We start from the raw sequence: 25,017 nt of genomic DNA, 5'->3' as shown, positions 1-25,017 counted from the left end.
AGCACATAATCCAAGCTACTCTGATCAGAGCGATTCTCCAGGCTTTTCAGATCACTTCAGAAAAGATCTCCTTTCCACTGGACTTTAACAAGGAGGTGTCTATTGTATCCACATATCTTGCCAATATGCACGGCCACAGAATGAAGTTAACCAATTGAAGAATGTAGAAAGATAGCACAAGCCAGTGCCATCATTGGGGTTTGTGCTTATGAGTCAGTATATTCCATTGTTGTAAGCCAGTTTGCATTGATTTTTCTGTCACCAAAATAGTTAATTATAAAAGCTAAATCTATTTGAGTGAGAGCAGTATTAAAGCAAATAGGGGTAAGAAAATGCTCCAACTTTAGCTGGGAGCAAGCACAACTTATCTTCCACTGCTCCCTTAAATTTTATTCATTCAGTGTAAATTTCCCTGACCCAGATGAAAATTCTAGCAGGATGGTGATTTTACTGCATATTATATAAACCGTCCAGAAATCCCCTTTAATTTCAGCGATTCAGAAATAAGATTGTTTAGTCCCATAGACGAATACAAACTCTAAGTTGCCTCTGTGTTCAGTCATTTTACCAGCCTCAGAATGGAAGCCTATAAAAGGAAGAACATGATCCTTTTTAATATTCTCCATCTTGTTTTTTCTCCTTGTTTACTGTGGCTTCAGAATTGGGTGATTCAGAGCAATGAAGCTTAGGATGCTCTTTGAGGAAGTCAAGGAGGGGAAACCAATTTATTTGGTGGCTAGTGATAGGATAGATATAGACAAGATGGAGAGTCATTTGAATTGGGAAAGAAAAGTAGCTCCGGAATGAGATAGATGGTTAGCATCTCTGCTTGGCTTCCATTGGCTGTGACCTCAGAGTAAGTTGCTAAGCTTTAGCCTTTGCATTTAGGGTTAAAATCTTTTAGGTGTTCTATAAGAAATTCAAGATACTGCACAGCAGGCTTACCCATTGCAATCATTTAATAAGTTGTTAAAGTTATTTGGGAAGATTTATTAGCAGGGGGTCGGGAATAGTCCATCATACCCTTTTCTAGTCATACAGAGTGACAGCATATGAAGAATGGTTACTTTTTTTGAAGTGTCATGATTTCCCACAATGTAAAAACAGATAAAAATCCATGTTATAGAATTATTCTAATGATCTATCCTTACTGATAAACATTTTGAATCAGGAGTTAACTATTTCTGAGAAGGGAAAACATTAGCATCAACTAAGAGTCTTAAGTCTAAGTCCTCTGTGAGCAGATAGCAATCTAGGCATCCCTAGGAGCACATTGGAGAATGCTTTGTGAATAGTTGGTACATTCATGACTGTTGGCCAAATAACCTTTACAAGCAAATGTGATGAATATTAAAGATAACAATATATTTTGCTTTTTACTAAAAATACTACTTATTTTGTGTGTCATTACAAAACACAGCAAACTAAAACTTACCTCAGCAATTAATTTCTTCCTCAAATAGCTATACTTGTACATGATTACATATTTCTGCAACTCTATGTATTGGATCAATATGCTCTATAAGTTTTGCAGCCACATGCATCATAAGGCATTTATGTTTTCAATTCTGAGTGTTAATTTAGGGTTCCACAATTAAACATGCTTTAATCAGTGAAATATGAATAGTTTGGGCCTGCTTGAGAGTAAAAAGTAGAACTTAATTCTTTCAAATTATACCTATGTCTAAATGAAGAAAATATAGTCCCTGAGGAATATATGGGGTATTTGTGTGTGAAATATATTCTTGACAAAAAATATATAATTTTTTTGGAAAAATGTGATTTGACTTGAATTAAGCAATATGTGATTATAATAAAAATAGATGAAGCTTATGTTGGTTCTCTTGGTAGGAACTAGAGTTTACTCTGAGGTTAAGAGTCACTTTCTGTGACTATGTAACAAGTTACCAAAAACTAAACCATGTAAAACAACATACATGTATGGTCTCACAGTTTCCATGTGTCAGGGATCTGGGCATGTCTTCATTGGATTCTCCTCTCAGGGTCTCTCACAAGGATGAAATCAAAATGGTTTCCACGTTGTGTTCCTTTCTGCTGCTTGAGGCCCTCTTCCAAAGCCTATGGTTTTTAGTAGAGTTCAGTTCCTTGCGGCTATATGATTCAGGTCCCATTTTCCTTCTTTTTTTTTTTCTTTTTTAATGTTTATTTATTTTTGAGAGAAAGAAAGACAGAGTGCCAGCAGGAGAGGGGCAGAGAGAGATGGAGACACAGAATCCAAAACAGGCTCCAGGCTCTGAGATGTAAGTACAGAGGGAACTTGAACTCACAAGCTGTGAGATGAAGACCTGAACCAAAGTCAGACGCTCAACTGACTGAGCCACCCAAGTCCCCCTTAGGTCCCCTTTTCTTGCTAGCTGTTGGAGACTAACACTAGGTTCAGTTCTTTGCCCTTTGCTCTGCCTTGACACTTTGACTTTTTGGTTCATGTTTTCAAAGCAGCCAGCAGGAGAACATATCTGATCTCCATGAAGGCTCTAGTCTTTCTTTTACCTGATTAGATCAAGTCCTCTTAGGGTAACCTCCCCTTTAATTAAGTCAAACACAACTGATTAAGGGCTTTAATTACATCTGAAAATATTTTGTCATGTAAAATACCTAGCTTTATATCACATCGTATTCAGGAGTTCTTCCAATAGTCAGAGGGAGAGTTTGTAGAGACATGTATACTGGTGCATTTGAACCTTCAGGGTCATCTAGAATTCTCCTTACCACAGAATCTAATTGAGGAATATATCTTTAAGTGAGACTAACTTTTTCTTTCCAAATATAATCTCCTAGGTAATGATTAAAAAGAATTCTTTGAATCCAACTATCTAAATACAGTCATGGACAATCATGGTTCTTTTTGTCTCCCTTTAATATATTCTATACTCTATAATGGGAAATTATACATAGATATGTGCATTTTGCTTCAGGACTATCATTACTAAGATTTAGTCATTGTTTATTAATTTGCCTAAAGAACAATCTTTATGCAGGCTTAGTCAATTGTTTTTAGGATTGGCTTTGATTCCATCTAAAATGCTTAGAAAAACATTGGCTGTGACTCTGTGAAGCTATAGTTTTCTTTCCTTTAACTGTAATTATTGTTTTGCTTTAATCAGTGCCATCCATGTATTCTATTTATGAAAATTGAGGTTTGATGTCTTCTGATAGAATAAGCTAATTTTATCCTGACATCTGTGACTGTGATGTGATGTCTGCTTAACATCATTACACCTCCAGTGACATTAGTAGCTTACTTATCCCCAATATCATACAAAGTTAACTGTATAGGATCAAAAACTCAGGAATGAAGCTGAAAGCTCACGTTTAAAATGTTCAATTTTCCTGATTTTGAGAGTTTGCAATCACTCCACTTCAAAATGATAGAACCTGAGGTTACAGATAACCCTTCATCTTTCACCTGGGATGTTAGAAAGCATTAAAGGTGGGGGAAAACAAGAAGGTACAACATTGACTTAAAGCCGGAGGGTTTGGGGATGAAACATTTATTTTCCTTGTCTGCTGTCAAAATCCACAAAAGTGTACTATGTAGAAAATTATTTGTTTTCAGTGTTAGTTCAGCTACTGTTCCAAGTGTAGTAGTCTAGGGGTGTGTGTGTGTGTGTGTGTGTGTGTGTGTTGAATGACTTTGCAAAGAACTGGAATTTATACAGTTTTAAGTACTTTTGCTCAATACACATATTTGGGACTACTTGAGTAAGTTGTATTTAACATCTTTCTCTTTGTCAATTTATTGACTGCCAAATAGGAAGTCAATACACATGAAATAATCCTTAAAAGTGTACTGCCCGTTCTGGGAAATATTATTTCAGAATATAGGTGTTTATTTTACTCAAATAATTTTTTTTTATTTTTGAAATACAGTATATACACTTTTTTAATAGTTGCAAATCATGCATATTGGCCAAGTGGTCATCAACTCAGACATCTAGGATGCTGTAGGCTCAGCACAGCCTCCAAGCCACTTGCTCAGATTCCATCAGGGTGATTACATAGCCCTCCATGTGGGGCCTTTTATGTTGCAGTTGATGCAGCAGCTGATATGTCCATGAACCCTATGCATACCTGCATGCATGATCCCTGTATGCGTGCCCGACCTAGCACCTGGTGACTCTTACCAGCCTGATGGGCTGCAGAGACCACTGGCCATGAGAGTGGCTTGGTAGCTGTCAGAATGCTCCTCAACTAATTCTTAAGCAAAGTTTTGAAAGCTGGTGCAGAGTTGCTTTTCAGAATTGATTTTCAAAATATAAAATATATTCTCCTTTTTATTCTTCATTTGATCTTTAGAATTAAAATTGATTGTGAAATCAGCTACAGGTAAAAGGATAAACAGGATTTGAGGTTATATATGAAAACTGTTAAAAGTACAACTTGTTTTATCCTTCCTTGTGGAAAAAGCTTGATCATTTCATTCTCTATTGGTAAACATCCTTTATCTATGATAAATCTCAGTTGTATGTTCCTGGATGCACAGTTCAAAGTCAACTGAGCAAAGCTGCAGGTGGTACACATGAGGCTGAGCCTGACGGTATGCTATTCAAGTAATCAAAATTGAGGATTAAAAAACCTACTATGTTCTAACTACTAGTTTTAAAAATAAGAATTGTTATGTTGTATTAGAGAGTCTTTCAATATTTTTATTTTTTTTATTTTCTGGGTTTTTTTTTTTAATGTTTATTTATTTTGAGAGAGTGTGAGTAGGGAGGGGCAGAGAGAGAAGGAGAGAGAAAATCCCAAGCAGGCTCCCTCCTCAGTGCAGAGCCTGATGCGGGGCTGGATCTCACAACCATGAGATCATAACCTGAGCTGAAATCAAGAGTTAGACACTTAACCCACTGGACCACCCATGTGCCCCTTAATCTTTTTAGAATGTAATCTCTGTGAGTGGCTTAAAGGGGTGGTAAAAATAGGGTAGTAACTGATGTCCTCCACAGGCTCAGCAAAATCTATAAAGATACTAATAGATCTTAGTAAATATATTATGGTTGAGGTATTTGTAAATTTTCCTTGGCCTTCTAAAGATAAATGGTATGTTGTTTATATCTGGAACAGCAGATTACTTTTTGTCCAACTATTAGCTAAAGTATTATTTTTTTCAATTGCAAGCTAAAGGATTTTTGCCTTACGCTTATGGTAATTTTATCTTTTTTAGATGTCAAAAATTTCACATTGGTACAATTATTTTGGGTAACATATTTTGTTTACTCTCCCCTTACCCACAAAGATTTTAATTTAATTTTTTTATTTAAAAAATTTACATCCAAATTAGTTAGCCTATAGTGAAACAATGATTTCAGGAGTAGATTCCTTAATGCCCCTTACCCATTTAGCCCATCCCCCTCCCACAATCCCTCCAGTAACCCTCAGTTTGTTCTCCATATATATGAGTCTTTTCTGTTTTGTCCCCCTCCCTGTTTTTATATTATTTTTGTTTCCCTTCCCTTATGTTCATCTGTTTTGTCTCTTAAAGTCCTCATATGAGTGAAGTCATATGATTTTTGTCTTTCTCTGACTAATTTCACTTAGCATAATACCCTCCAGTTCCATCCACGTAGTTGCAAATGGTAAGATTTCATTCTTTTTGACTGCTGATTAATACTCCATTGTATATATATATATACCACATCTTCTTTATCCATTCATCCATCGGTGGACATTTGGGCTATTCCCATACTTTGGCTATTGTTGATAGTGCTGCTATAAACATGGGGGTGCATGTGTCCCTTCAAAACAGCACACCTGTATCCCATGGATAAATGCCTAGTAGTGCAATTGCTGGGTCATAGGGTAGTTATATTTTTAGTTTTTTTGAGGAACCTCCATACTGTTTTCCAGAGTGGCTGCACCAGCTTTCATTGTAAAAGAAAATGTAATTATATACAAATTCAGGATAATGTAATGGGGATTAAGTACACATCCTATAGAGAAGTTTTGAGTTTGAATATTGCTCTTGATCCTTACTTGGTATAATTTTGAACAACCACCCAGATGAATCTATTAACTATAATGAGATTGCACATAAAGCATTTATTATAATGCCTGATTCAGGGTTAAGTGTCAGTAAATATTAGCTATTTATATCACTTTATTATCATGATGAGCATCTTATAAAGTCAAAATGATAATGTTTCTGAGAAGAAAGATAGATAAACAATCGCTTGGCTTTATATGACTGCTGTATTAAATTTTGTTCGTAAAATTTATAAGGATATTTAGGACCTGAAAAAACTTGTCAAAAGTGCTAAATATTCAATAAAAGTCAGGTTGTGAAGTTTCATCAGCAATATTGAACACATAGTTTTGAGATTTTGTATTCATTGAAGTCATTTTAACTTCAGATTTCCTAATGAATTTATTTTTTTCCAGATGTGAAACCATTGCTATCCTTTTAAAAATCAAAACCTGTATTACAAACATGTTTAAAAAATAAAGAAGAAGGGTTCTGAGATTTTACAACTAGTTTGCATTTGTGTGTTTGTATGTATACATGTGTATGTGTGTGCATATATGTGTGAGTGTATGCACATACATATTCCCAATATATGAATATATAAGCTTAACATGTTTACTACCAGTCTTTAATGATTTGCTTTAAAAATTTAATTTTTAATCCGATTCTTTTCTTTTTGATATATTTTATTCTTAATAGAAGGAGTTATGTAATATTTTTACCATTTAAAGCGTTAATTTGAAGAATCATTTTCACTAGAATCTTGTTTTTAGTGTTTTCTAGGATTCAAACATAGGATTATAAAATTTCTGATGTTTCTTATTATATAACCTTACTCTCCAGTAAGTCATTGTATGTAGTAAGGAATGTAGCTACTATAAATATGTTATTCTGCTCTACCATGCACTTTCTTGCCCTTGATCAAAGCATATTTTTCCTTATAATTCCCCATGTTTTAGAATGTGGTTCTTTCTTTATATATTAAAATATCAATTAGAGTTCTGTAAATGAAAAAAAAGTCTTCAGAACCATAGAGTGTTTAATGTATGGGGAATAAGTTTCTAGAGGTATCATCAATATTATACATTTTAAACGTTTACTGGGTGATGTTTTCTATCAAACAACTCATCACAAACAACTACAATCTTAGCCTCTTCATGTCTTTATTTTTGTATTTGTGTTCCCTCTTCTAATGGTACAGCCAGTGTTCAGTTCTTCTTTACATCATTTCTTGCCTTGTGTTTCTGTACCTTGTAACTATGTCCCCACAGAAGATTCTTCTCTTCAAAGTGTAAGCCTAATCATACCATTTTCATATATAAAAAGCTTCAATAAGCCTAGAACTCCAAAGAGGTAGAATATATGTACTTCTTCCTGTTCCACCCTCCCAGTGGGAAATTGATCATCTAAACATAAATGTTACAAAAATAATACTCTGAAAGGCAGCAAGAACGCAAACAAGCTTGGGCCCTCAGGGCTCAATGAAAGGTGAATTTCCCCGGTTTTCTTTTTGCTTTATATATACAGACAAAGCCTGGAGAGGCTGGCAACCTGGAAACACCAACAGATACAGACCAAAAAAGGCCTTAAAAAACTTACTCCCTTAAGACAACAGACCAGAAAAGGGACAGCTGGCAAGACAGCAATCTTTTAAACAATGATCATACTACTCCACAGGAAAGAAAAACCACAGAAAAAATGCTGTCAAATCTCTACCACTGACAGCTGTCTAGACTTCAGTTGCACCAGCTTGTAATCAGAAGACCTAATTCCACACCAACCCCTGCTGATGAGGTGTCAAACAAGACATGATATTGAGTAGGTACCTTCATCACTGTCCTGCAGTACTGAGCCACAACCTACCCACCCCTATCAGTGACCATACAGAAAGCCTGAATTTCCACTCCTACCCAGAGATGAAGCTCCCTTTCCATCTATGTTGAGATGGCATCAGAGGGACCTAGGGGAGAGTCAGGACTTTGACCATTTCCTATTATAAGGAAAGTACTCCCACAGAGGCCAAGTAGGAATCACCTTCTCAGCCAATGTGCTGTAAATGAAGACCTTATTGGGTAGCCATTATTCCCACTCATGCCCTGAGAAAGCAGGAAAACCTCCCCACTAGGTATCAACAGAAGCTGAGTGGGAAAGCTAGACTTACAATCCCATTTGGAAGTAAATAATTGGTGTCGCCTCCTTTTCTCTGTTGCAAAAAATCAGGAAAAGCTCAAGGTGAATAAAAAAAAGGCGGCATATGCCAAAATTGAAATGGCACAGATTATAGAATTATCTGACAAGGATTTTAACTCATAATCATAAAATGCTTCAAGAAGCAATTACAAAACATTTGAAACAAACAAATGATTGAAAAGTCTCAGCAAAAGCTTTGAAGACCCTAATGGAAAAATTTTTAGACTCTATTTTTTAAAGCAGTTTTAGTTTTACAGCAAAATTGAGAGGAAAATACAGAGATTTCCTACATACCCTGGCCCCAACATGTGCATTGCCTCCTTCATTGTCAACATCTTCCGCTAGAGTGGTACATATGTTATAACTGATAAACCTACATTAACACATCATAATCATCCAAAGTTTACATTAGGGTCCACTCTTGGGGTTTTCTCTTCTGTAGATTTGCAAAAATGTATAATGTCATGTATCTGTCATCACAGTATCATACAAGGTATTTTTGATGCCCTAAAAATCGTTACACGTATTGATTGCCACCCCACTAATAACTTTCTGATTTCCAATTTTGCCTTTTCTAGCATGCCATATTGTTAAAATCACCACAATATGTAGTCCTTTCAGATTGGCTTATTTCACTTTGTAATATGCATTTAAGTTTCTCTTATGTCTTTTCCTGTCTTGATAGCTCATCTCTTTTTAGCATTGAATAATATTCCATTGTCTGGAGGTACCACAGTTTATGTATCCATTCACCTACTGAAGGACATCTTCAGTGATTCCAAGTTTTGGCATTATAGATAACACTGCTATATATCTTAGTGCAGGTTTTGGATGGGCATTAGCTTTGAACTCCTTTGATAAACACCAAGGAATATAATTGCTGGATCATATGGTAAGAGTATGGCTAGTTTTGTAAGAAACCACCAAGCCATCTTCCAAAGTGCCAAAGTGCCATATCTATGCCATTTCCATTCCTACTGGTAATGAAGGAGAGTTCCTATTACTCTACACCTTTACCACATTCTTGTTACCATTTGGAGTTGTGAGTGTTTTGGATTTTGCCCATTCTAATAAGTAGCATTTCAGTGTTGTTTTAATTTGCATTTGCCTATTGACAAAATGATGTTGAGCATCTTTTCATATGCTAATTTGCCATCTATATGTCCTCTTTGGTAATGTGTCTGTTCTGGCTTTTGGGCATTTAAAAAAATTTTTTTTAGTTTATTTCTTTATTTTTGAGAGAGAGGCAGAGACAGTGAGTGGGGGAAGGGCAGAGAGAGAGAGAGGGAGAGAGAGAGGAAGAGAGAGAATCCCAAGCAAGCCCTGCACTATCAGCTCAGAGCCTGATGTGGGCTTGAACTCACAAACTGTGAGATCATGACCTGACCTGAAACCAATAGTTGGACACTTAACTGACAGAGCCACCCAGGCACCCAGTGTTCTGGCTTTTGGAAATATATATTTTTTTAATTTTTTTAACGTTTACTTATTTTTAAGACAGAGAGAGACAGAGCATCAACAGGGGAGGGGCAGAGAGAGAGGGAGACACAGAATCCGAAACAGACTCCAGGCTCTGAGCTGTCAGCAAAGAGCCCGATGCAGGGCTCGAACGCACGGACCGTGAGATCATGACCTGAGCTGAAGTCGGACGCTTAACCGACTGAGCCACCCAGGCACCCCAGCTTTTGGAAATATTTTTAAATTGGTTTGTTTGTTTTCTTATTCTTTGTATATTTTGGATCGCAGGATTTTCTTTTTTTTTTTTTACTGTATGTGTCTTTTGCAAATATTTTCTCCCAGTCTGTAGCTTATCTTTTCATTCTCTGTCGGGGTCTTTTGCAGAGCAAAAGTGGGTTTTCTTGTTTTATTTTGTTTTGTTTATCTGAGAGAGAGAGAGAGAGAGAGAGAGAGTAAGTAATGGGGAGAGGGGCAGAGGAAGAGGGAGAGAGAATCTTAAGCAGTCTCCAGGCTCAGCACAGAGCCCAACACAGGGCTCTATCCTAAGACCCTGGGATCATGACCTGAGCTGCAACCAAGAGTCTGACGCTCAACCGACTGAGTCACCCAGATGCCCCAGAAGTTTGTAATTTTAATTAAGTCCAGCTTATCAATTATTTTTTTTTCACGGGTTGCATCTTTGGTATCTAAAATATCATCATGATACCCAAACTCTTACAGTTTCTTTAATCTACATAAGCCTATTAGGATTGTCTATTTCTTCTCCTATGAGTTGTGGCAGCTTTTGTCTTTCAAGGAGTTGATATTCATTTCATCTAGGTTCTCAAATTTGTGGATATAGAATTGTTCATAACATTCCTGTATTATACTTTTAATGTTCATTGGATTTGTAGTGATGTCTCCTCTTTCATTTCTAATGTTAGTAGTTTGTGTCCTTTCTCTCTCTCTCTCTCTCTCTCTCTCTCTCTCTCTCTTTTTTTTTTTCTTAGTTTCCTGGCTAAGGCTTATTGCTTTTATTGCTTTTTTTTTTTAAACAGCTTTTGGTTTCATTACTTTCTGCATATTTTTCCTGTTTTCTAGTTTATTTTCTGTTCTAATTCTTATTTTTTTCTTCTGTTTGCCGGGATTTAGTTTGCTCTTCTTTTTCCAGTCCTTTAGAAAAAGATTTTTAGATCTAAAAACTTAGATTATTGATTTTAGATTTTTTTTTCTAATATGTGTTCAATACTATAAGCTTCTCTCTACACACTGCTTTTGCTTTATCCCCGAAATTTTGGTAAATTGTGTTTCCACTTTAATTTAGTTCAAAATATTTCTTAATTTCTTTTGAGTTTATCCTTTGGCTCATGTATTATTTAGGAGTGTAATGTTTTATGTCCAAATATCCTTCAAGGGGATGGAGCATAAGTCCTTACACTGTAAGTGAGCTCTGCATAGTCACTTCCCTCCAAAGAGTACAGTATGAGAAAAGCAAAACAAGATTGACTTTACAGTGAAGAATCCTGACAAACACTACCTCAGCCAAATGAGCAAAATTAATAGCAACAGTGATGAGTAATGTTGATATCATATACCCTAGATATGGATGTGTGAAAATGCCCTCCTCTGTGTTCTTCCCCCAAAAAGCCCATAACCACAACCTTATCAAAAGAAGAATATTAGATAAATTCCAATTAAGGGGTGTTCTATAAATTATCTGACTAGTATTGAGGGTTGCTAGAGGGGTGTTGTATATGGGCCTGGGCTAAATGGGTAATGGGTACTAAGGAGGGCACTTGTTGCGATGAGCACTGGTGTTATAGGTAAGTGATGATCACTAGATTCCATCCCTGGAATTATTATTGTACTATATGTTAACTAACTTGGATTTAAATAAAATTTAAAAATTAAAAAAGGTTTGATACCATATTTCTATTTTCTCAGAGGGTTTCTACTTCTCCGTTCCTATTTTAATATATTTTCTTTCATGGAATAAATATCTATTCTTACCTCTCTGAAAAAAACTTTCAAGATTATTGAATACAAAGGAGGTCTGATAAACTTTTACAGAAGGAGGAACCTAATGAAGATTACATGAAGATTAATGTAATGTTCCCTGGGTGGGATTCTGGAACAGAAAAAAGAACATTAGGTATAAAGTAAGGAAATCTGGAAGTATTATGAACTTTTGTTGATAATAATGTTTCAACATTTATTAATTGTGACAAACATATTGTAGTAATGTAAGATGTTAATAATAGGAATATCTGGGCTTGATGGATATGGCACTTGTGGGTACATGTGGGGCATGCTACTATTTTAACTTTATGTAAATCTAAAACTATTCTGGAATAAAGCTTTTATTAAAAATAAAAATAAGTCTTGGCACCACAGAATCCAGAGCTTAAAACTGCAAGATGCTAGAAACAGAAAGAGATAGTTATAGAGGTAAAGACTTATATTTCACTTCAACAGGAGAGGGGCATATACAGAAATGATACAAGTGTTTTGGACAAAATTAAAGACAGCCTGATACACAGGCACTCTTATAGCTTTAAGGAAATAAGTTGTAACTCTCATCTGCAGAATTGACCTAAAAGGACAGAGAATAGACCACATGTGATAATTTCAGCAATATAAAATAGATTCCTGCCTGATTGACTCATAATTTGCTGCAGATTCATGGTGGGTTATATTATCTAAGTGCTAAACATGCTGAATTATGATTACTCATGAGTTGTAATCAATCACTAAAATGTTTGCTAAAAAGTAGTATTAACTTTAGAAAACTAGTTACCCAGTAATCCTGGTGATAACTGTATATGTGAGCAGGACATCTGAAAACGTTTTGTAGACGTTATCCAGATTGATAGGCTTAAATATGGGGCTTGTATGAGAAGGCAAATAACTTTGTAAATTAAATAAAAGGCAGCAAGTGAGATGTAAATCCTAAGGTTAAAGAACAGGGTCAGACTTTCTTACACCATACACAAAAATAAACTCAAAAAGGATGAAAGACCTAAACATAAGACAGGAAGCCATCAAAATCCTAGAGGAGAAAACAGGCAACAGCCTCTTTGACCTCCGCCACAGCAACTTCTTATTTGATATGTCTCTGGAGGCAAGGGAAACAAAAGCAAAAAATGAACTATTCAGACCTCATCAAGATAAACAGCTTCTGCACAGCGAAGGAAACAATCAGCAAAACTAAGAGGCATCCAACAGAATGGAGAAGATATTTGTAAATGACTTATCGGATAAAAGGTTAGTATCAAAAAGCTATAACGAATTTATCAAACTCAACAACCAAAACACAAATAATCCAGTAAAGAAATGGGCAAAAGACATGAATAAACACTTTTCCAAAGAAGACATCCAGATGCCTAGCAGACACATGAAAAAATGCTTAACATCACTCATCATCAGGGAAATCCATACCAAAACCACAATGAGATACCACCTCACATCTGTCAAAATTGCTAAAACTACAACTCAGGAAACAACAGATTTTGGCAAAGATGTGGAGAAAGAGGAACCCTTTTACACCGTCGATGGGAATGCAAAGTGGTACAGCAACTCTGGAAAACAGTATGGAGATTCCTCAGAAAATTAAAAATAGAACTACCCTACAACCCAGCAATTGCACTAGTAGGTATTTATCCAAAGAATACAGGAATGCTGATTCAAAGGGGCACATGCACCCCAATGTTTATAGCAGCACTATTGAAAATAGCCCAAGTATGGAAAGAGCCCAAATGTCCATAGACAGGTGAATGTATAAAAAAGATGTACACACACACACACACACACACACACACACACACACAATGGAATATTACTTGGTGATCAAAAAGAATGAAATCTTGCCATTTGCAACAATGTGCATGGAACTAGAGTGTATTATGCTAAGCGAAATAAATCAGAGAAAGACAAATGTCATATGATTTCACTCATAATGGGGAATTTAAGAAACAAAACAGATGAAGGGAAGGGAAGGGAAGGAAAAATAAGATAAAAAACAGAGAGGGAGACAAACCATTAAAGACTCTTAAATATATAGAACAAACTGAGGGTTGCTGGTGGGGAGTTGAGTTGGGGGATGGGCTAAATGGGCGAGGGGCATTGAAGAGGACTCTTGTCGGGATGAGCACTGGGTGTTAAATGTAAGTGATGAATCATTAAATTCTATTCCTGAAGTCATTATTACAGTGTATGTTAACCTACTTGGATTTAAATTTAAAAATATATTAAAAAAAAAAAACAGGAAACAATTGGGTCATTTTCTTTAGATGTGTTGCTCTTTACCCCCATTCCTCCTGCCATTAAACCTGAAATTAGGAATAAGAACTATCATAACAGCAGAGTGATTCTAAGCTTATCACCATAAAGTAAACGTTAGTAGGTGTAAAACGTGACTTGATAATCTCCCACCAAATGTAAATATAAGATTTGATATTCATCATGAATTATGAGCAAGAAAACCCTGAACCAGAGAAATAAAAATCTGAATAATCATACTTTCTGCAAATATTTTAAATCAGACACTTACTTAAAACTTATTTAACCCCAAACAAGGAAAGACATCCAAGTATTGAAATCGAAGTATATTAGTGCATCCATTTGAGTTTCTTATTATGCCTAGGTGATATAAGGATATCACAAAATCAAATTTTGTAATTTGAACATGTTTCAGGCATTTTGAGTGAAATGTCAATTTTAAATCACTTTAAATGCATGTCTTTATTCAGATTGAGGCTAGGCCTGAAAATATACATATATGCAAATGAATATGGAAAGATATGGAATGATAAAGACTTAGAGCTCGTTTTTTTCTTACACTAGAAAAGTATGCCAGGTAGTTAATGAATATGATCAGCCATATTTGTATAGGAACTATTGACAGTTAACTATATATTTAGAGTACTGGGGTACTCATTTTTCATTGATTATGTTCAAAATCTAAAATACTGTGGACCACACTGTATGTCACTATAATCAGTAATTCATTTATCTACTTATCTCCTGTTGATATGCACAGCATAATTCAATTCATCATGCAATACTTCTGGATTTTCCTCGTGATGGCTATTATCACTAGAACAACAACATACTGTTATCCTTTTTTTTGTTGCAAAAGTGTACTCATTCAATGTTGAAGGAACCCAGCCTTCTTTCAATTCACATGGATATTTCCTGTCTCTAAATTGCACTTTTCTCCTTTTAATTTTGGTAACTTTCTAAATTGCTTTTTGTTTTTCTCACATAAATGAGATGACAATGGCATTTGAAAGGAAGTGAAAAAATACAGAAATGATTACCATTGATTATCTTTCTTCTCTTTACCTGCTTGCACTCTTTGACTGAGTGTGCCTGGATGAGCTGAACAGTTTGTTAGCACATGCTGGGCAATTACTGTGCTACAAATTTGCAGCTACAGTGATCCTGCAAAACACCACTTTCTTGATCTCTCTGTCTGCAATTAAGAAATGACATGACTAACAAAAGGTATTCTTATTTTTAGTATGAAAAAGACTGAATTGTGCTTTCAATTTACAAAAAAAAGAAACTGAAAATAAGGATAAATATGAGTGAATTTAATTTAGGGTGATTTGTAACATAGTATGCTGCCACGTTTTTGTCATTGTAAGATTGCATGGGTAGCAATGTTTTTGTTTTTGTTTTTTTTCTTTTTTATCCAATGGGAACTAGATAACTCATGTACCTTACTTAGATGATAGGTTTATGCATTATTTTTTTTAGAAAAAATGCAGTAGACTGAAAAAATTCAACTCAGCCCAAGTAATTCTGCTGGCAGACAATAGGATGTAAGAGACAGTCCTCAATAATCACAGATCTTATTCAGATGAAGTATTTTGAATATAAAGTGACAGTAGAAAATGGCATAGATTTCAATAACTTTAAGAACCAATCTTCCATTGTCTGAGTAAACTCTATGGTTGGTAGTTATTGAATGAGCATGTTTACCGTGATTTTACACAGGAAAGAGTATCATTTCATAGCAAGCTAAGGATCCATGAATTATAAAAGGAATTATTAATGTTCAAATAGTACATCCTAGGAATAGATCAAACTGGAAGGTTATTTTCTGCATTTGCAATTGAATAACATATTTGATTTTATTACAAATAGCAAAAACTGAGTCATTTTTAGGATAATGTCAAAAAAGAAAGGAAGAAAGAAAAGTGTCACTCAAGAGCCTTAGTGTAATCTTAACATATTCAAATAAACATTCATAATAACTGAGTTGCTTTTCTGAAAGGAACATAAAAGTAGTCAAGCTCTACTGTGAGTTGCCATCCAAATTTGCTATTTTCATGCCTATTTCTGACATGTACAGGCTGTCATAAAGTGAAAAGAATTATTATGAAATGAGATTAGTAAGCAGCTTGCTGATGGATCAGAACACATTATCCAGGATTCTTAGCCCAGGATACATGTGATCTGGAGGCAGGTAGGCATCCCAGCTAGTAAAGAGGAGCCATAACTTGCACTGATACACATCCACGCAGAGAAAGTTTGTATCAGAAAGGTTGATGGCATCAGACATGGGACTTAGTCAAAAAACTGCCTAGACTGGATAGGAAGCAAATTAGAAATGTGCTTTAGGGCAGTGTAGTACAACTTTGCCTATTGCTGAGAGTCAAAAGAGACATTATTGAAAAACAGATTTCTAGACTACACCAATACCTACTCAATCAGTAGTTATAAGTGGGGGAGACTCTGCAAGTCTGTATTGTTTAACAATTATCATAGATGATTCTAAAACGTGGTTAATAAAGGAAATGATCCTAAAAGTACTGAAAAGCCAATTATTCATTGATTATTTAATAAATATTTCTTGAGAAAGTAATATGTATTCTCAAAGTTCTATGGTATACTTGTGATCTTTGTAAACCAAAAAAAACCACCTCATTTGGAGCAATTTGATTTTTTAAATTGCTAATTTAATTTGTTGACTTAATATATGAAAAAAAAACAGATTGAGCATATATGATATCTTATACACTAGTACAATTTAATTATCACTATTGAAAAGACTTACAATTTTGTCACTTAACATGTTTAAATGATACCGGCATTTATAATTTTAATAATTCATGTTCTTTTTAAGTCCTTAAATTGTCTGAATAACCAAATGAACTCTCTCAAGCACTTAGGTAATTCCTAGAGTCTAATGAGTCAAGTTTAAATGTAGCAAACCATAATTGTTTTTGTGAATTTAACGTCAAATTATCAGGGCGCCTGGGTGGCTCAGTCCGTCAGGCGTCCAACTTCAGCTCAGGTCATTTATTATCTCGTGGTTCATGATTTCAAGCCCCCGAGTCAGGCTCTGGGCTGACAGTTCAAATTAGATGCTTTTGATATTCTTCCACTCAGTATCTTCCTCACTCCAATTCTCTGTTTAATGAAGACTTCTCAGATTGGCTTTTTGTTTTTTGTTTTTTTGCCACCTATCTACAATACCCCTCCTTCCCATCAATCTTTACTTCTTACTTTTAATTTTGACTTTTAAGCAAAAGCTTAACTTTGCCTCACATAATTTGTTACTGTATCATATGATAGTATCCATTTACCTGTTTATATATTCATTTATTTATTATGTGTCTTCTTCAGGAAAGTATCAGTTTCCATTGGAAGGACTTAACAACTCTCTCACTATTATATCTCTATAATAATAATGCTGTTCAATTCATAACACTAAATAATTATTTGAGAAATTAATACCTTTAAAAAATCACTAGTGCTAGTATTAAGGTTTGTCATACAGTCATATATCTAATATTCCTTATACTGACCTTGACTAGTGACATGACTGGTCCTAGTATTTCACAAAAGGCTTTTGATGAGTATAGTTGATAGGATCAAGAATCAGAAGGAAATTACACAGATGACTTAAAAAAATTGGATTATAAAATTTTATTACCCATATCATAAGCAACACATATTCTATGATTTTAAAACTTCTCATTCTAAAAAGTTAAAATGATATTAACAGTTACAGATACATCTCTTCAGTACCTACTGCTAATTATTTTGTTAGTGTTCTTTCCTTCACCCACCTAAACCTCTAAGATAAGTTTATTGAGAACGGCTAGCTCTTATTAACTCGTGAATTCATGAAATCTAACACAATGTCTGGTACATTTAATTGTTAAATAAATATTATAAGTGAAAAGCAAAGCCCAAAGTACAAACAATTAACCTTATATCTTTTTGATGGATTCAAAATGTGATTTCCATTTATGTACCTTCGAAGGAAGGTAATGTAATGTCTTCATTGCATTAATGACAATCTCAAAAGCAGAAGACTAAGGTTAATAATTCTATTTCTTGGTAAACTAAACCACTGTGAATTTCGTTTTCTTCTTCAAACAAATGAAAAATCTTATTTTTAGCTTAAGAATGCTTTCATTGCTTTCTCCTTCTTATGAAATGTTATCTTTGGAATTTAAATTTTATTTAACAGAGGGCTCCGTCTGCTCTTTTTATAGCTGAGCCTGCATTAATTTGCTTTAGACCATCCCCATAGTATTGGTACATAAGCTCCTTCTGCTGGTGAAAGTAACTTGTAGCTAATATTCCTTGTATTTTGTTTTGGGTTTTTTTTTTTTTTTTTTTTTTTTTTTTTTTTTTTTTTTTTTGCTATTGGTTTCTCAGGGTATTTGGGGCTTAAGAGTACACAAGGCATTGTTTTTACAAATCAGCTTTTAATTGGAAGACAGCTTCTAAAAAATGCAGATGAACTATCTCATGTTCTGACTGGAGATTAGCACAGGGGCACTGATAATCCACCTGACTTGATGGCTGTTCTTCAAATGTGCTACTGAGATAGATCCTTTCTGGCAAGCTCCACTTGAGGGGTCTCTTCAAACTAATTCTTTTCCCAATTAATTGGATTTGCCTCCTCCAGGGTCACTGTCAAACTATGCAATTGGCTTTCTTTTGGGTTCAGATTTTGTTATATGCATGAGTCCAGTTCCAGACATTTTCCTTTCAGTTTAAACTTCTGACCTGCAGTGGTCGAGACTGTTCACTTTCTTAGTTGAGGGATAAGCTACCTCTTTGGAATGCATACCTCAGAAATAAAAAGACCAGGTTCCGACTTCTGCGCAGCCTTTCCAGTTAGCTTCTAATTCCATCACTCACTCATTTTCTTAAAGAGAGGGGTGGAGGTACCTTTCAAATCCTCAAATTAAGTCATTATGTCACTTTATAAAGGAAGCATAAAAAAGGGGGGTACGTTTTCTGTACATTCCATGTAACTCATAAAAGCCACATACAGATTTGTGTTTTTCTGGTGAGGTTAAAAACATGCATTTATCCCAAAAGTAAGTTGTATTATATAACCCATCTTGTTAGGTAACGGAGAAATTTACATTCTCCAATGATATTATGAAATATTTGGACTTTTATAATCTTTAATATACATATATACTGTTAAGAACACCCAAATTATTAACACAACAATGAAATGAACCAAGTCATATTTATAACTCATTTTAAATCTATATTTGAACTCTTCATAGCTAAACACATTAAGATGTTGTACCAAAGCAACCACTCATAGATTTGTATAGTTGAGGTGTTTTGAGAGGTATAAAGCTTGTAAGAAACAAGAGAATTCAAATGTTTGTAGAGTAGAAATGCACTCTTAATGAAGCACTATTTGGTTACACCAAAGTATTATCCATTGCAACATAACTAGTAATAACAGAATATACCGAGGTTTATTTCCTGATTTCTAGGTAATATTTTATTTTCTTGTTTTATAGTCAGTTTATACTTTATTTACTTGTTTTTATTTTATTATTTTTTTCCTACATGATAATGGTACTCTTTAGTCCCCATCACCTATTTAACTCACCTTCTGACCCACCCCCTCTTCTGGTAACCATCAGTTTGTTCTAGAGCTAATAGTCTGTGTTTTGGGTTTCTCTCTCTCTTTCTCTCTCTCTCTGTCTCTCTTTGCTTGTTTGTTTTGTTTCTAAAATTCTACATATGAATGAGATCATATGGTATTTGTTTTTCTCTAGTTGACTTATTTTGCTTAGCATTATACTCTCTAGCTCCATCCATGTTGTTGCAAATGACAAGAAATCATTTTTTATGGCTGAATAATACCCCATTATATGTGTATGTGTGTGTGTGTGTGTGTGTGTGTGTGTGTGTGTGTGCGTGTGTGTGCGTGTGTGTGTGTCTTCTTTATTCATTTGTCAGTAGACACTTGGGCTGCTTCCATATCTTGGCTATTGTAAATAATGCTGCTATAAACATAGGGGTGTGTGTATCCCTTTGAATTTTCTATTTTTTGGGTAAATATCTAGTAGTGCAATTGTTGGATCATAAGGTGGTTCTGTTTTTAACTATTTGAAGAATGTTCTTCATACTGTTTTCCACAGTGGCTGCACCAGTTTGCATTCCCACCAACAATGCAAGAGGGAGGTTTCTTTTTTACTGTATCTTCACTAAGATGTCTAATGTCTTGTGTTGTGGATTTTAGCCATACTGACAGGTGCAAGGTGTTCTATCATTGTAGTTTTCATTTGTTGAGCATCTTTTCATGTGTCTTTTGGATATCTGTGAGTCTTCTTTGGAGAAATGTCTGTTCATGTCTTCTGCCCATTTTTAAATTGATTTAGTTTTTTGGGTGTTGGGTTGTATTTGTTCTTTGAAGTATTTATATGAATATTTCTATATGCATTCAGTTTTCTTGAGTAAATAGTTCATGGTAGGTGTACAGTTCATTTTTTAAGGCAGTTGACATTTTTTCTAAGTGGTCTACCACTGTGAATTCCTTCCAGAAATGTAAAAGACTTGCTTCATATCTTTTCCAGCACTTGATATGGTTTAAATGTATCCATTCTAATAGATATATAGTATTCTCTCATTGTTTTAATTTGTACTTCCCGAATGACTGAGGATCTGTAGCATCTTTTCACATGCTTATTTCCTATCTATATATATTATTTGATAAAATGTTAAAGTATTTTTCCAATTTTAATTTTTTGTTGTTGTTTCCTTGTTAAGTTTTGAGTAGACTTGAGATATTTTGGATATACACAATTTACAAATATTTTCTCCCAATCCCTGTTTTGTCTTTCCATTCCCTTGGTGGTTTTGTTGTTGTTGTTGTTGTTTTGTTTTGTTTTGTTTTTGGACAACATACATTTTAATTTTATGAAAACAAATTTGTCAACTTCTTTTTTTATGGACTGTGCTTTTGGTGTTGCAGAAATTGATGTCATTTAATAGATTACAAAGGTCTTCTCCTATGTTTTCTTCTAGAAATTTTACAAAACATTTTGTAAAATGTTTGGATTACAAAACATTTTGAGTTTATTTTTGTATATGCTGTGAAGTGTATATAAAACACTTTTTTTTGTATATAGATATTCAATGATCCCCAAATCATTCATGGAACAAAACAATCCTTCTTCCAATGGTTCATCTTGCAAAATGTACACACATGCCTATATATACAACACACACATATATTATGTATTATATGCATTACATGTATATACATATATAAAACACTGATAAATCATACATATAAATTGATATTATTTATAGATTGTCCTTTATGGTTACATATAGTTTCATTTAAGAATCAATAAACTTAGGGGGCGCCTGGGTGGCGCAGTCGGTTAAGCCTCCGACTTCAGCCAGGTCACGATCTCGCGGTCTGTGAGTTCGAGCCCCGCGTCGGGCTCTGGGCTGATGGCTCAGAGCCTGGAGCCTGTTTCCGATTCTGTGTCTCCCTCTCTCTCTGCCCCTCCCCCGTTCATGCTCTGTCTCTCTCTGTCCCAAAAATAAATAAACGTTGAAAAAAAAATTTAAAAAAAAAAGAATCAATAAACTTAGAATGTCCAGTTATATAGATCTCTGCCCCATTACATGAAAAGCGAGGCAGAGAATATTTGTGTATATATGGCATATATATTGTGTATATATGCCATATTCATTTAGCACCACTATAAGCAAAGGAGTATTTTTACATAGTTATCTTAATAAACGCTGACAGAATTTATGGGAAGTAGACATTCTTATAGATGTTTTAAAGAAAAATACTTGCTAATCAGAGATTACAAAGCAGTTATTTAAAGTCACAGATACTTTAAGTGGTGGAGGTAGAAAGCAAACCCAGATGACTGATACTCTTTCTAACACTGCCTATCCTAAAGGGTTAAATCATAGCATCAGTTGGGGCACCTAGGTGGCCCAGTCAGTTGAACATCTGACTTTGGCTCAGGTCATAATCACATGGCTAGTGAGTTCATGGTTCAAGAGTTTCACATTTCGTGAGCTTAAGCCCCACATCAGCCTGGAGTCTGTTTTGGATCCTCATCCGTCCTGCTCCCTGCCCCTCCCCCGCTCAAGCGCACACTTGCAAAAATAAACAAACATTTTTAAAAAATCATAGTATTATTTAAAATTGACAACCACAATACTTTGGCCTATAGCAGTTATAAGGTTACCCAGGTGAACCAATATTTCCAATTTTATTACTTTTACTCCTCAAAATAAAATCCATTGTTTAAGCTGTAGCTACATAAGGAAAGTGAAGAAGTGAGAGGAAATAAACTGCAAATTATGATCAGATAGTCTGCAATTCTAAATTGTAAAAAGCTAAACAAAATCCACTTTCTCCTCACGATGTAATTTTCTCTTAATGTAGGTTATAAAGTCATTTTTCTTAAATTTTAAGTACATGAGGCCTGATATAATAGAACTAATTTAAGTGAGCTTACAAGTTTGAATTTCTCCACAATATGAATGCCTTCCTGAATGATCCCATAGAAGCAACATGACTAACATTATGTATCCGGGAGAGAGAAGCCATTCATTGACCAATGGCAGTGATTTTGGCATACAGTCTCAGTCAGCACTTTGCGTCATTTCCAAAGTAGAGGTCATCTGGCAAAGTTCAGAGTCAAGAGAGGTGATTGGCTCTGGGGAGCATAACTGCTCCATGCCCTGTACTCCATTCAAATCCCAGGTCATTTAGTGTACTCGTGCATGTGAGTACTCCTGCATGTGTCACACAGAGTTTTAATAGTCAAAACAAATGTCTCTCAATATGTATCACTCTAGAATTTCTACACAGAGCAGGGCTCTTACAAGGACATTGTAGTAATAATTTCAATAAACCTATGAAGATTAACTTTCAGCATCTTGAGTGGAAGACTATTTTAAAACACAGGGTCAATAAAATCTAAATTGCTCACTAATCTCTATTTTATAATTATGGTAGTGTGATTCCAGGTATGACATCGACGTGCATTTGATCTAATTTTTCTGCAATACACTTTAAGAATATTAGATTCAGCTCCATGGGCTTAAAGGTTCTATAATTCCAGATACATTTTTTTTATTCATCCATTTTTTTCTGTGTTCAATACTGTAGGCCAGAAAGTTGTGCCAAATGTCAATGCAGATATTCTTCTTATCCCAGATCTCAGGGTCCTACTCCAACCATATCTCTGTTCTTACTTTAATCTCAGAGATTTGCCAGTGCCCTATATACTTAACCAATTGAGCCACACAGGCACCCCTATAATGTTATTTTTAACTAGTGGAGTATAAATTCTCCACTTCATTCCATCTTCTAAACTCTCTCTCAAAGGGGATTACAAACTCATGAAGTTTTCAAAGTCTGGTCATGACCTTTTTGTTTGTTTTTCTTTAGCTAAACAAAATACCTTCATAGGTAGTGTGAGTACCTTATACCAAGCAAATAATCCTGATTTAACCTTCCCACTTGCTCAGTTATCTCACTTACAAGTAAGCATACATATATACACATAAGATATATACAAAAGATTACATAATTGAATACATTGGCTATTATTGTTTTGAACAAGCTTATCTGTTAGAGCAATTAAAAATTTAAAAAAAAAAGGTTTTATTTTACCTTCGGTATTCTTTCTTCAGTAGTCTTCCTCTTAATCTGAGTTTCTGACCTATATTATTTATCTTCTCTCTAAAGAATTTCTAACATGTCTCTCAACACTATCTACTGGCAGGAGATTCCCTCAATTTTTGTTTGAAAAAGTCTATTTCTACTTCATTTTGGAAGGATAATTATTCAGGGTACAGAATTCCAGCTTGTTGGTTTTTTTATGTCTACTCTTTAAATGTTTTCACCCCATTCTCTTCTGGCCTGTACAGGGTTTAAGAAGTCATATGCAGTTTTTGCTTTTCCAGTCGGGGGGTCCATACAGTTGTTTTGCATTTTCATCGTAACTTAAAGGGAAATTTTCACAGTGTCTGAAGCCCTTGATGTCCAGCAAATGAAGGAGGAGGATGTCCTCAAATTTCTTGTAGCAGGAACCCACTTGACCTCTAAATAAAACAGTACATCTACAAAAGGAAAAGTGATGGTATCTCTATCAGAAATCTGAAGAGAAGCTGGGAGAAGCTTCAGTTGGTAGCTCGTGCCATTGTTGCCATTGAAAACTCAGCTGATGTCAATGTCTTATCATCCAGGAATACTGGCCAGTGAGCTGTGCCCAAGTTTGCTGCTGCTACTGGAGCCACCACTATTGCTGACCACTTCACTCCTGGCATCTTCACTAACCAGATCTAGGTATCCTTCTGGGAGCCAAGGCTTCTGGTGGTTACTGATCCCAGGGCTGACCACCAGCCTGATGTCTTATATAAACCTGCCTACCATTGCTCTGTGTAATACAGACTCTCCTCTGCACTGTGTGGACATTGCCATCCTTTCAACAACACAGTTGCTCATGCAGTGGGTCTAATGTGGTGGATGATGGCCTGGGAAGTTCTGCACATGTGTGGCACCATTTCCTGTGAACACCCAGGGGAAGTCATGCCTAATCTGTCTACAGAGATCCTGAAGAGATTGAAAAGGAAGAGCAGACTGCTGCTGAAAAGGCCGTGACCAAAGAGGAATTTCAGGGTGAATGGACTGCTGCAGCTCCTGAGCTAATCGCTACTCAACCTGAAGTCGCAGACTGGTCTGAAGGTGTGCAGGTGCCCTCTGTGCCTTTCAGCAGTTCCCTACTGAATATTGGAGCACTCAGCCTGCCACTGAAGACTCGTCTGCAGCTCGCTCTACTTAGGCCACTGATTGGGTAGGGACAACCACTGAGTGGTCTTAAGCTGCTCTTCTACAGAGGCAAATAAACAGATGGAAAATAAACAGTTTCTGGAAAAAAAAAAAAAAGGTCAGATGCAATTCTTATTTCTGCTTCTCTACAGGTAAGATGTTTTCTGCTCTCTGGCTTCCTCGGGAATTTTTGTTTATTTTTTTATTTCTGTATTTGATAATGATATGCCAAAATAGTGGGGTTTTTGTTTTGTTTTGTTTTGTTTGCATATATTCCATTTGGTATTCTCTGAGCTTCTTGGATCTATGATTTGCT

At 35.3% G+C, this 25,017-nt stretch overlaps 1 pseudogene; it reads left to right on the top strand.

Annotated features, from left to right (window-relative positions):
• Positions 1-24,753, top strand: part of LOC112860546 (small ribosomal subunit protein uS2 pseudogene) — a 29,743-nt pseudogene extending 4,990 nt beyond the window's left edge.
• The last annotated feature ends 264 nt before the right edge of the window (positions 24,754-25,017 follow it).

This window comes from Puma concolor, chromosome A1, assembly GCF_028749965.1.
Source record: "Puma concolor isolate L17-30 chromosome A1, mPumCon1.1.hap2, whole genome shotgun sequence".
NCBI classification, from domain to species: Eukaryota; Metazoa; Chordata; class Mammalia; order Carnivora; family Felidae; genus Puma; species Puma concolor.
Note: the sequence above shows the minus strand (reverse complement) of the source record. Positions and strands in the feature narration are given on the sequence as shown.